This window comes from Mauremys mutica, chromosome 12 (genome assembly GCF_020497125.1).
Source record: "Mauremys mutica isolate MM-2020 ecotype Southern chromosome 12, ASM2049712v1, whole genome shotgun sequence".
Classification (NCBI taxonomy): Eukaryota; Metazoa; Chordata; order Testudines; family Geoemydidae; genus Mauremys; species Mauremys mutica.
The window spans coordinates 17,841,177-17,853,825 of NC_059083.1; the positions used below are offsets into that span (position 1 = coordinate 17,841,177).

Here is a 12,649-nt window from a genome sequence, read left to right on the forward strand (position 1 = left end):
CCTCAGCTCTGCCCTGCAGGTGCTGCTGGATCACCAAGATGATGTCTTGCTCCTCCTCCTCCTCGCACTCCTCCTCTTCCTCCTCCTCAGGCCACGACACCTGGGCACTGGGGGTATCTGCACCAGGGAGGGAAGGAGAAAGTTTAATCCCTTCTGCTGCTGGGGGGATGCAGTGGACAGAGAAGGCTCCATGTTTCCCCTTTCTCTGTAAGGAGCCCCATGGCGGCCAGGGCCCCACCCTGCCCCTCCCAGAGACACCCTCAGCCCCATCAGCCTCAGGGCCCTGTGGCAGTCAGCCCCCCACCCCAACATGATCAGGGAGGCTGGAGCTCCCCAACTCCGCCCAGCATCCCCTGCCATGGGGCGTGTCTGTGCCACCCCCACTGGTGTTAGTGGGGTCACGTGGGTCAGTCCCGGCGCCTTGGCGAGCCGATGGGCACAGGGTGTTACTAGTCCCCCACCGCCCCAGTCCTCCTCCCTTTCCCCTGGGTCTCCCCTCACCTCCAAAGAAGGAGCCTTCAAAGACAGGGCTGCCAGACCGCACGGAGGAGCTTCTGGCCCCGCAGGAGAATGCGGAGCTGCTGGTGTCTGCAGCGCCGCAGTCACTCAACTCCTGCTCTGGGCTGGCAGGAGGCTCCTCCATGGCCAGGGTGGTGCTGGCAGGAGGCTCCTCCGGGGCCAGGGTGGGGCTGGCAGGAGGCTCCTCCGGGGCCAGGCTGGGGCTGGCGGGAGGCTCCTCTGGGGCCAGGCTGGGGCTGGCGGGAGGCTCCTCGGGGGCCAGGGTTGGGCTGGTGCAGGGCCCCTCAGCTGCCATGGTGGTTGGCGGCTCCTGCTGGGCCCTGGGGCGCAGCTCCTGGCTCCTTGGCTTCCTGCAAAGGAAGCCCCAGAGCTGCTGTCCCCGGCTCCTGCCCTCCCCTGGCTCTCTGCTCCACAGCTGAACCCGGGGCCACCTCCGTTTCGGCCCAGAAGGTGCCTCAGGGTCAGCTAGAGGAGCTACTGTGTTCCGCCTCCTCCAGCAGGCGAAGCAGCTCCTCCCTTTCCCCTGGCCACGAGCCTCTTCCCCGCCCGCGGGGACAGAGGGGCCGCTCTCTGCCTGGGCAGGCTGCCTGATGTCGTCTTCTGGCTGTGGAGCCACCTGCCCGGCCTTCCTCCTGAGCATCTGCCTGATTCGCTCCATCCTGGAACAGAGTGGGGAGCAGCCATGAGTCTGGCTTCAAAGCAGCCTCTCATTAACGAGCCTGCCTGCTCCCCTGCCCACCTCCCCTTTGCTGAGGCAATTTCTCCTCCCGACACATCCCACCCCAGGGCACAGGAACCCTCAACCTGGGGAACAAACCCTGACAAGGGACAGGCTGGGAGCCGTAGTGGTGGGATATTCCCACCACACTGGGGATGGTTCTGGAGAACTCCACTTACTTATTCTAGATCAGATGGAGCAGGATGGCAGATGCTCAGGGTTGCTCCTCTCTTCACCCTCTTCAATCTCCACACCCAGGTGGCCGGCAACGGGTGCCGCTCAATGCCCTGCCAGCAGGGCAAGGGGTAGACACCAGATATCGAAACTGGCTGTGAAAACAATACAATGCCACTAGCGGAACGCTCCTGGGGACACTCCATAGCTGTACCCGGGGCCACCTCCATTTGGGCCCAGAAGGTGCCTCAGGGTCAGCTAGGGGAGCTGGGGTCTTCCTCCTCCTCCAGAAAGCCAGAGCTGGGAAGTGCCAGCAGGACTCGATTCCCAGTCTCCCTGGCTCCGAGTGGGACCTGTTGTAGTGATTGACGGATTTGCTCCTTGTCCCCCATCCAAAGCCAATAACACATCTCTGGGTTGGCAGTCATGAGTTAGACCCTCTCAGCACCCTTCTGTCTCCTGCAGCCCTCAGCTGTTCCTTGGATTGCGGTGGCTTGGACGGTAACAGGAGTGGATATTGTTACTGGCTCACTGGGTGGTTCTAGCCAATGAGGGTCTCAGTCTAGCCTCAGAGGCCCACACCCCCAGACACTACAGGTCAGGGTGGATTGATTTCATTCCAAATGTTTTGTAGTTGTATTTTTGAGTTATTTTCCTAATGAGGGATTGATTCTCATGAAATTCTTAGTGGTGGCCGATGACAGAACACGGAGCAATGGTCTCAAGTTGCACTGTGGAAGGCTTAGCTTGGCTATTAGGAAACACTAGTTCACTAGGAGGGTGGTGAAGCCCTGGAATGGGTTCCCTAGGGAGGTGGTGGAATCTCCATCCTTACAAGTTTTTAAAAGGTCAGCTTGACAAAGCCCTGGCTGGGATGATGAAGTTGGGGTTGGTCCTGCCTGCAGCAGGGGGTTGGACTAGATACCTCCTCAGGTCTGTTCCAGCCCTAGTCTTCTATGATGCTAGGAATAGGGATCCATTCAAACATGTTGACTTGCTGGTTTTGCAGGATACAGAAAAACAAAAAGGTTGACTCAACCATTTGGTTTCATTTCAAACAAACTGAGGTAAAGAAGTATCTCTAGTTCGTGCCCTGAACTGATTGTTCCTGCTCATAATGTCCTTCCAGATTTTAGAAGTAGTAGCTCACACCTCCTCCTCTCTAGCCTTTATTCATATTTTACAAGGGGAAAAGAAGCCTTCATCCTTTTCGAACTCCCAATCAGTTTCTTACATTTGAATGAAGTAGCTGCATCAACTGGAATGAAGAAAATATTCTTTCTGCACCCGCAGAAGAGGCTAGTGCTGCCAAAATCTGGCTGAGTGTTTCAATAACTTCTGGACGCCCAGGTGCTTAGGCAATGACTTCCAACAGTTCAGTGCTTTGACTTCCTCTGACACTTGGCAGCAAACATGGACTTCTTCATATATGTAGTTATTTAAATTACTTTAATAGGCTGGAGCAACTAGAGGCCTTAACATCACTTGTCATCATTTCAAATTTTATACTGGATAAGTTTAAAAAAAAAACTTTTTCAATATAAATTTAAAACACCCAGTTTAAATAAAAATAAAATCTCTTTTGGGGGGATTGGGGTTGGGCTGTGAAAAAGCCACTGATTGGTCTTGCCCTTGATTTTAAAAGAACTACTTCATCTGAGAGAATCAGAAACTGCTTGTATTCTAGTCAAGGAGAGGAGGCAGCAAAATTCATCCTAGCAGTAATCTGTTGGGCCTTATTTGCTCAGCCTCAAACAAACAAGTGTGCAAAACTCTAGCTAGTCTCTTTTATGTAGGCCCAGCTAAGAGGTGGTGGGAGGGGCAGGAATGCTGTCTCCATCCCGGATCCAGTAGCAATTGCACAGGATATTGCCACAAAACCTACATTTTACTGCCAAACTCTCTAAGCCATTCCTCTCCTGCGCTTCCTGGTTTCTAAGTTTCAAATCCACAAAACCTTCCCCTTGACAGTCACTGCCCAGGTGGTGCAGCAGGCAGAGGAACCTGAGCAGTAACGTTGTGACACCAGAGGTAACTCAGCCACCTGTCGCTCCCTGACTCCACTAACCCTGAGCATAAATCCGAAGCCTGAGCCCTGCCTTGGGCATCGCTCCCACGGAAACCTGCAGGCTCATTTACTGACTTATGCAAATCACCTGTGGAGAGTTAGCACTGACTGGCTGAATTCACTCTCAAGTCACAATGCCCTTCAGCTTACAGCACGAATGGAAGGGGCACAGGGTGGAAATCAGGCTTTTCTGGTGACCCGTTTTCCAATTGAGAAGAAGGGACAAGAGGGAAGGAGGAAGAGGGAAGCAAAATGGCCACATTCCAAACGCCCCCAGCGAGTCACAGATTAATTCCAAGCCCAGAGGAAACCACTGTCGTCTGACTTTCTGTTTCACTTCGGCCATAGAATGTGCCTCAAAATAATTCCCATAGGAATTAGAACAGGTTTTTAGTAAAACACCCAAGCTTGATTTTAAAAGAGGCCAGTTGTGGAAAATCCAGCACAACCCTCAGTGAATTGCTCCAAACTCTGATGTTAAAAATGCTCCTCGCCTTATTTCCAGTGTGTATTGGTCTAGCTTCAACTTCCAGCCATTGTCTGCTCATAACCTTTAACTGGTAAAGGGAAGATGGAGGCTTGCTGCAGCAAGGCTCCTGGGCTCTGCGAGGTTCCCCCTGCCCCGCATCCCTGTCCTGCCTGGCTGTTGGCAAGGGAGCTCTGTGAGGTCACAGAGGCCTCACTCATAGAATCATAGACTATCAGGGTTGGAAGGGACCTCAGGAGGTATCTAGTCCAACCCCCTGCTCAAAGCAGGACCAATTCCCAACTAATTGTCTTTGCTCAATGGGCTGAGTTCCTGCCAAAAGCTTTTGTGAAGTCACTGCCACACCCACCTTTCCCTGGCAGGCCTGACCTCTGCCCCTGGCCAGCCCAGCTGGATGTTTGAGCTGCACCCTGGATCACCCCACTTGCTCATTATTGATTCTGGGGAGCAAGCAGGCCACCCAGTAAAACAGCAGAGTCTGTTCCGCACCCCACGCTGAGTTTTTCATAGAGGCATCGGTTGTGAAACAATTCAGTCTCCTGATGTGGCCTCTATTTCACGGGCTATGAAATTTCACACTCTTAGCACCCTATTGAGCCCAATTGCTTGTAATTCACTAAAAGGCACCTTCCCAACCAGTTATGATGGTAGGACACCAGGAAACAGAGACTCCACCTCTCCCCAGGGTAATTTCTTCCAGTGGCTAGTCTCCCTCACTGTCATAATTATATTGGAAATTGACAACCTCTGATAAGGGCCCAATTTATGACAATCTTTTAAATAATTTAAATAGAAGAGAAAAAATAACATTCAGTAGAACATGTTCACTGCCAAGCTTTTCAGACAGTCGCACCACTGATGTGATAGCTAAGGCCCCGGAAGCAAAGCTAGCTGAAATGCTAACCCAGCTTTGGGCAGCAGTAGCTTCCTTGAAAGGTGCAGAAAATATTGTCTTCCTTTCAGTTTATTCAAATCGTTCAGTTCAATCAACTAGTTTGTTGAAATTCAAGAAAGCCATTGGGAATTCACAAAACAGGCAAACTTGTTTTCCTCCCTCAATCTAGGGATAAAAACTAGGGGATAGATCTACTGGTTCATCAATCTAGAAACTCGTGGAGACAAGAATGTATCATTTCACTTCACTAACCACACATCAAATTGCCTTTGTTTAAGAAATGTGTTAGTTTGAAATGCAAAACATTTTGATACAACTTCTTTCTTATGCTTCTCTTTCTAGCTCTGGCATGCCCTTGCTGTGTGACCAGAGAGGTCACTTCTTTTCTCTTTCCCTCGGTATCATGGGGGATGGAGAAAATTCTCTCAGCCCTAGCAGGAGAGAGATTTGAGCAAGTCAGGCGCGTTAGGGTCCTCGTGCTCTAAAGGACAATGGGCGATTGTTGTTTGGGGCAAGAATCCCAACAGATTTGTTACTTGTCCCCCAACCAAAGCCAATAACACATCTTTGTATTTTCAGTCATGAGTTAGACATTCTGTCTCCCTCAGCCCTCAGCTGTTCCTTGGATTAGGGAGGCTTGGATGGTAAGAGAACTGGAATTATTTTACTGGCTTCTTGGGTGTTACTAGCCCATGAGGGTCTCAGTCTGGCCCCCAAGGCCCACACTCCCAGACACTAAAGATCAGGAGGGGTTGATTTCACTCAAAGTGTTTTGTATTTGCGTTTTTGAATTATTTTCCTAATGAAAGATTGATTCTCGCGAAATCTTAGAGCTGGCAGATGACAGAACAAGGAGCAATGCTCTCAAGTTGCAGGGTGGAAAGCTCAGATATTAGCACAAACTTTTTCCCTAGGAGGGTGGTGATGCCTTTGAATCTGCTAGGATAGAGTCCCCTATCTTGTATTTAGAGCCTGTATTTTTTCTTACCTTCTACACAGATGACAATATCTTTGAAATAAATCCACACAGAAATGAGAAACACACGCACAGACTCTCTCCTACAGCAACTCTTGGTCCTCAGTGAGAGACCACGAGATGGAGGCTTGCAGCAGCAAGGCTACAGGGCTCTCCGAGGTTCCCCCTGCCCCGCATCCCTGTCCTGCCTGGCTGTTGGCAAGGGAGCTCTGTGAGGTCACAGACACCTCATCATCTTTGCCCAATAGGCTGAGTTCCTGCCAAAGGCCTTTGTGAAGTCACTGCCGCACCCACCTTTGCCTGGCAGGCCTGATGTCTGCCCCTGGCCAGCCCAGCTGGATGTTTGAGCTGCAGCCTGGATCACCCCACTTGCTCAATATTGATTCTGGGGACCAGCCAGGCCACCCAGCAAAACAGCAGAGTCTGTTCCGCACCCCACACTGAGCTTTTCATAGAGGTTATGAAACAATTCAGTCTCCTAATGTGGCCTCTATTTCACCGGCTATGAAATTTCACGCACTTTGCACCATATGAAGCCCAATTGCTTGTAAGTCACTAAAAGGCACCTTCCAGAATGACAGGCAGTTTTGACGACAAGACACCAGGAAACAGAGACTCCACCTCTCCCCTGGGTAATTTGTTCCAGTGGCTAGTCTCCCTCACTGTCAAAACTGTGTGCCTAAGTCTCCTTTGAATTTCTCTGGCTTCAGCTGGCAGCTGTTGGTTCTTGTTGTGCCTTTTTTGGCTAGATCGAATTAGCCCTGCCCTGTGAAATCCGATCTCCCCGTCCTGCTGGACTCCTCAGCCAGGAGAACCCAGTAGGGGCCTCCTAGCTGTTTCTCTGCCCGGCTGGGGACAGGACTTCCTCTCCGTGGGGATATCAGACGCACCTGCAGAGGCAATGCAGAAGTGAGTGCGCTGCATCAGCCCGGCGTTGGGCTCAGGGCTTTGCTCTTGGCAGTTCTGCTCCACTCACGTCTCTGGGTGCCCGGACTCAGAGCTTCTGGCCCCCTGTGGCTGCAGCCAGTGCTGGGGCACCAGGCTCAGGACTTTCATGCCCCTCCCCACTCCTGCTGGCGCTCTAGGTGCCTGGGCTCGGGGCTTCTGCCTGGCCTCTGCAGTGAGTGCTCAGGGCTTCCCTTGCAGTTCTTTCTGGGGCTCAAGGGTCCATTTCTCTGGATGCCCCGAAAATGGTAGGAGCCAAGGTGCTCCCAAGTAGTCGGTAGGAGCTGAGGTGCTGCCAACAGCAGGGCCCCACCTGCACATGTGGGAACCTCCTCTAGCTTCAGAAAGGTTGCTGGCTGCTGCCCTTGGAGCCCAGGTCTGAAGGCAGCACAGAAGTGAGGGTGGCAATGCTGTGACCCCACCACAACAACCTCTGAACTCCCCCATTCTCCCAGGTTGATCGGGACCCCCATGGTTACAATACCATGAAATGTCAGGTGGAAACATCGAAATGGTGACGTTGGTCAATTTCAAGGCCAGAGGTTTGTAAACTAGTCAAAGTGAGCTCTGAATTTGGTAGGGACCTGGCTATTATGAAGGCCTGAGCAGGTTTGCACTCCCAGTTCTCCTGAAAGGCCATGGAGAATTCCTGCTGCCTGAGAAACTTTCCAGAATAAGTTACCAGGACTGGGAGAGAAATGAAGGAAACCAACCAAAGCCTGAGCTAGGATGGAGAGCATTGATCCAAGCCGTGTTTGAACCCCTCCACCCCCACCTGCCTGCCTGCGGTGAAACGGACCGAGGGGCACTGATTTCTAGTTGTGAACTTGCTACCGACCATGGGCTTCAGCACAAGCCGTACAGCCCATACTCTGAACTCTTGGATAAACAGCAAAGCTGGCTTTTGCAAAACCTTTCCCCCCAGTGCCCTGCATCCACTTGGGATTGTGCCCAGCAGAGGCTGGTGGAGGGGAGGGGAAGGGAGAGGAGGCCATGCAAATGTTGTGGCATCTGCACAACCCCCCAGACACACACAGCAATGAAGGGCATAATATCCAGGACAGTAACTGATTTGGCCATAACCTACCAAATCCTCAGTGTTGAAAGTCCAATTTCTCTAGAAAACAATGGGAGGGAGGGGTTAGAGAGCTGCAGTAACCACGTGGACTTCCAGTCTCTGGCCAGGCACATCCCCCTCTGCAGAGTTTTCACTGCTATCGTCTCCAAACTGGTCCTCCTGATCTGATGTGAGGTCACATCCTGGCCTTTAGGGCCATTGGCAGGATCTTCCCTGTTCCCAGCTGCAGCATCACCCTCATTATCCTGCCTGATAAGGATCCCACCAGGGCTCAGCTAAATGGCATGTGGCATGACAGGCTCTTTGCTGGGGGCCTTGGCAGCACTCAATCGAGATCTGAATCGGACGGGCACGGGCAGGTGCATTTCCTGACTTTTTACTGGAGTCCTGGACCCTCTCATGCTGCTGCTGCAAATGTTCCTTCTCGCTCAGCGCTCAGCAGCAGAATGCTCCTTGCCCTTTGGCTGTGCAACATCCAGACGTCTAGTCCTGCTGCTCTGAAAGAAACCATCTTCACAGCTCTAATCCTGGCAGATATTGATTAAAATCTTGCCGTGCTCCTCTAAGTGTATTTGTGATTGGACGTGCTTCTTGCTAGGGGGGATTTTCAGATACATGAACTGCATAAAACAGAGGGAAAGACAAAAGGAAGCATCAACATGTCTAAGAACTTGAACAATATTTGAAGACCATATATTGGTGTCTAACTACCTCCTGCTGCCAGGAAATGCAACTGGTATTTTAACGACACACTCACTCCGCTTGTGCCTGACTTGTGATTCAGAGCTCTGAGGAATTCTGTCCCCTGGTGTTGGCAGAACAAATAAACCCCACCTCCCATTACACAATCCATTTGAGTTCAAGAGAGAGAGATCTCTATCTTGCAACAAGCTTTAACATTACGGGGCAAAGACTAAGATGAGAGGTCAATTTTTCTTGCAGTTCTAATACCCGAGGAAAACTCCAAAATCCATTCTGTCAACCAAGAGAAAAGATGGTTTTTCTGTTCTCAAAGTGCTGATGCTTTTGACCCCAAAATGTTGTCTTCGTTTTCTCTCACAAAATAACTTGCAGTGAAATGGGACCAACTGCCTAAACTATCCTGAACGCTGCATGTCAGAGTTTGGGAATATCAGGACAGATCATCACCTGGCATCAGTTGTCACGGATCCATCAGCATCAGCAGAGCTATGGTGATTTATACCAACCGCGTGTCTGGTCCATTGTGCTGTAACGAGTTAAAAGATTTCATACGCTGTGCATATGAAGATGAAAATGTAGGGTGGAAGGGACCTCATGTAGTCGAGTCAGGCTCCGCATGCTGGGGCAAGACCCCTTGGTTTCAAAGAATCTTGTTTAATGGAGGGTTTTTTCTTCTTTTTTTTCTTTCTAAAAAGGTGCTTCATTTATTTGAATATCAAACATTTTCATTTAAAATTTCCCAGAGTAAGTTTTGTGCTGGTGAAATATTCCCAGTCGACAGCTCTGGAAAGAGAATATTGTGAATAAAGACAGTACAGAATGGACTGCGCTTCCCCAGTGCACCATTCTCTGCCCCCATGGAAGGTCTCATCGGTTCGGGGTGGATACACACCAACAATGGAATGAAATCTCTCTTGCATAGTTGAGTTTTCTTCTTAGTTTGAAGCGGGAGAAGGAACAGGATCATCAGGACCCACCTAGCTTCCAAGGGAATCATCTTTCTTGATGCTGTTTGACCTGCAATTCATTGTGGCCCATTAGGTGGAGATTCTCTAGGAAGTTGCTTTATGACTCTGCTAATGAACTATCTTCTGAGAAGGACAGACTGGTCCTGCCACTGTCTCCAGTCACTCACGGTAAATTATAGAGATTTGTAGCCATAGGTTGTACAGGATGATAAGATACTGCATGTGAGCACGGGAGAGAGGGAGATGTTTTACTTGGTATTCATTAGGGTCCTTTTCTTTGGAGGCGGAAGCTTTTCCAAACTCACTTGCTGTCTCTGCTTCCCCACTGCAGAACTCCAGTTTTAGGCTGTGCAAGAAGCCAGAGTAGGCATGAGGGTCTCACCCATAGTTTTAATTCAGCTCCTGCTGCTTAACTTGGCTCTTCATTCATATCTCTTCAGTTAATATACAGTGAACCAGTGTGAACATAATCTTACTGATTTCAACAAGAATGCTGATTATTGAACTTATCAGAGTTTATTCCTAGTTTGTGGTTTTAATTGACTTCTTATACGTAGCATAGCTCCTGCTTTAATTATGAAAAGGTGATAGACAGGTAGACACTAGACAGACGGATGTTTTTCTATGGGGATAGATAGACAGAGACATGGTTATGGCTGGGGTTAGATAGACAGAAACACGTCATTAGACACACACAGGAGAAAGGAAGGATGGTCCAGAGGTTATGGCACTCATCTAAGACTTGAGGGGTCTGAGTTTAAATTCCGCCTCCACTGCAGATTTCCTTTGTGATCTTGAGCAAATCACTTAGGGCCAGATTTTTTAAAGGGATTTCAGTTCTTAATTCCCATTGAAACCAATGGGATTTATGTGGCCTAAATACCTTTTAAAAACCTGGGGTTAGTCTCCCTCTGTTTGCCACTTGTAATATGGAGGCAAGAGAAGGAACGTTGTAAGCAAGACACAAGAAGTGATTCTTCTGCCCTTACTCCGCACTGATTAGGCCTCAGCTGGAGTCTTGTGTCCAGTTCTGGGCACCACTTTTCAGGAAAGATGTGGCCCAATTGCAGAGAGTCCAGATAAGAGCGACAAAAACGCGAGTGCCATGTCTCCGTGTGGCTCGCAGAAGCAGCAGCACATCCCCAATCCGGCTTCTATGCATAGGGAAAGCCAGGAGGCTCCACACGCTGTCTGTGTCCTAAGCACCGTCCCTGCAGCTCCCGTTGCTGGGAACCACAGCCAATGGGAGCTCCAGGTGCGGCGCCTGCAGACAGGGCAGTTTGCCCACCCCTGGGCTAAGGGCACACAGTGTTCGCAGTTACATGGCCCATGATGCTAGCCCCCATCACTCCCTGGTTAAATCTTCAAACAAGCCCCTTCGTGCTTCCTCCCATTCTGCCCCCCCACATTCGGGAGGAGCTCCCTGTAAACATCAGCAAAACGACCTCCTCAACCCAGGGACTGTTTGACTCTTTAATTATTGCCTGTCCAGCAGGCTTGCCATCTCCTTATGAACTTGCTGTTGCTCCTGGTTACCCCGGGGTCTACAACCGCCCGAACGCCCACAACGATTGGATCCAGGAGAACGTGCCTGGTGTGACTTTCAAGGTGGTGAACTTCACTACCACTGTCAGTCCGAATGGTGCCAGTCTGTCTGCCACCGTTCCCAGCGTCCTTCTCCTTGTTGTGTTTCTGCGACTGGTCATCTGAACCCTGTCCCCCCGCCTCCTAGACTGGCTCCCCGTCATACCCCAGTTCTTCCTCATCTTTGGTGCCGACAGACCATGTGTGCAGTTACACTAGACCCCAGTATTCACACCCTACACACGACTGTAACAATCTTTGTGCAAAATACACATTGTGAGGTATCATTTGAAAACTGATAACTCTCTGACCATTCATATCCTTGTGTGATATATGTACGTGATGGTTGCTAAGAGTTATGGACGTACACTGGAATGGTCACTAAAATGAGTTCAAACTCCATATGCCGGGGGAGTTGTTAAACAGATTGATCCTAAGTGAAGGACTGTGTGTTTAACTCAGTTTACATTCAAGCCGCACACAGACCCATCAAAGCTCACACTGAGAAGCGGGGGACAAGACAGCCTGGTGTCTACGCCCAGCAGGAGAGAGAAGCTCTTCTGGGTTTTATTTTTCAGAAGGGTCCATTGCAAAGATTTACTGGTCTGAACTTCATGTGATAATCAACTGAATCAACTGACTGGATACAATAGTACTGTATTATACGAGAGTACGGGGTGAGGTTTTTCTGAAAACAAATGACCCCCTGGTGCTTAATATCATTGTGAAATGTCTGTATAAACACTATATGAGGAAATGTGGATACTTTATGATAGGCTTTAAAGTCTGCAGCCAAACAGGGAGACACAGGTTCTCGTACAGACTGCGGGGAAGGGAGGCGCTAGGTACCTGCCCCACACACACACCCTGCGTTAGTCACCCACAGCTACCCCCGATACAGCCCATCACCCCCCCACACACACCCTGCGTTAGTCACCCACAGCTACCCCCGATACAGCCCATCACCCCCCCACGCACACACGGCGAGACTCATCCAGGGCTACCCCCGATACAGCCCATCACCCCCCACACACACCCTGCGTTAGTCACCCACAGCTACCCCTGATACAGCCCATCACCCCCCCACGCACACACGGCGAGACTCATCCAGGGCTACCCCCGATACAGCCCATCACCCCCCCCCCAACGCACACACGGCGAGACTCATCCAGGGCTACCCCCGATACAGCCCATCACCCCCCCCCACGCACACACACCCCCCCGCAGGAGTCACCCACAGCTGCCCCCGACACAGCCCATCACCCCCCCGGTGTCACTCCCAGCCGAGTCTCTGCCACTCCCTCAGGCAGGCGGGGCCGGGCCGGGCCCGGGGCGAGGGGCGCAGTAGTTTCCCCAGGAACTGAAATTAGGGGGGGTGTTCAAATTTACAGGGGGGGGGTTGTCAGGGCCAATGAGATATACAAAGGGGTATGAATAAAGTAAATATTTTGTTAGGATAATGCAAATTTAACATAAGGATAATGCAAGTTACACCAAAACATATAACAGGTCTAGATTTAAAAAAAAAAAAATTT

The 12,649-nt window shown here is 50.5% G+C and overlaps 1 long non-coding RNA gene across 1 annotated transcript; it reads right to left on the reverse strand.

Moving 5' to 3' along the window:
• Positions 1-1,091: 1,091 nt before the first annotated feature.
• LOC123346329 lies at positions 1,092-5,984 on the reverse strand. The gene is made up of 3 exons (XR_006572971.1): positions 5,850-5,984; positions 1,417-1,566; positions 1,092-1,178 (listed from the first exon to the last, which is right to left on the reverse strand). It is a non-coding gene; the product is annotated as an uncharacterized LOC123346329 (long non-coding RNA).
• Between the last annotated feature and the right edge of the window lie 6,665 nt (positions 5,985-12,649).